The sequence below is a fragment of the Penaeus monodon genome, chromosome 15 (genome assembly GCF_015228065.2).
Source record: "Penaeus monodon isolate SGIC_2016 chromosome 15, NSTDA_Pmon_1, whole genome shotgun sequence".
Classification (NCBI taxonomy): domain Eukaryota; kingdom Metazoa; phylum Arthropoda; class Malacostraca; order Decapoda; family Penaeidae; genus Penaeus; species Penaeus monodon.
In genome coordinates this window covers 6,311,398-6,312,157 of record NC_051400.1, presented here as the reverse complement: position 1 = coordinate 6,312,157, position 760 = coordinate 6,311,398, and positions in this window count along the sequence as shown.

Here is a 760-nt window from a genome sequence, read left to right as displayed (position 1 = left end):
GATCAATGAAAAACTTTGAAGAGAAAGTCATCGAACATTTATTATCAGTTGGTAAATTCCAGTTTAATCCATGAACCAAGAAATGAGGACGCGACTTGACTGCTTATTCCTATGATGATGAATAAAAACAAGAGCGAGATTTGAAATGGACTGAAATGTTTGAACGAAAAAAAAAAGAAAATTAGATGAAATTACCTGTGATAAGAATCTGATTTCTTGAGATTATTCAATGTAAATGATAATAAGTGACAGTGCTTAAATAGCTTTTTATGTGTGATTTACATGTATGTGTGTATGCGTGTATTTGGATGTAATGTTTACATCTACAATCTCTGCCGTACATACAAAATATATCCATGTTTGGCTCTACAATAAAGTCACGTTATGCAGTGGTTATACAATGGTTAAAAATCAGCAGAATGTATATGGCAATGGAAGAAATGTAAACAGACGGTATCTTAGCCAAAGAACTCTAGCCAGTGGGTAACATATCCTGCAAACCATTCCAAAAAGGTTATTTAGCTGTTCCTTTGTGGGTCCTGCCCATACTCTGTAGGATATTGTCCTAATTCCTTCTAGCAGAGGAACTACGGCCTTTCAAAGATGTAAAGGAATCCTGTAAATTATATTTGTGCTTTGTTACTAAGTCCTTCCGGTGTGGGAGAGAAGTTACTGTGGAAGAAGGTGGCGAGCTCTCGGGTCTTGGGTTTACCAGGTAATGACTTTGTTTGCTTCGGTACAAATTCATTATCTGATTGTT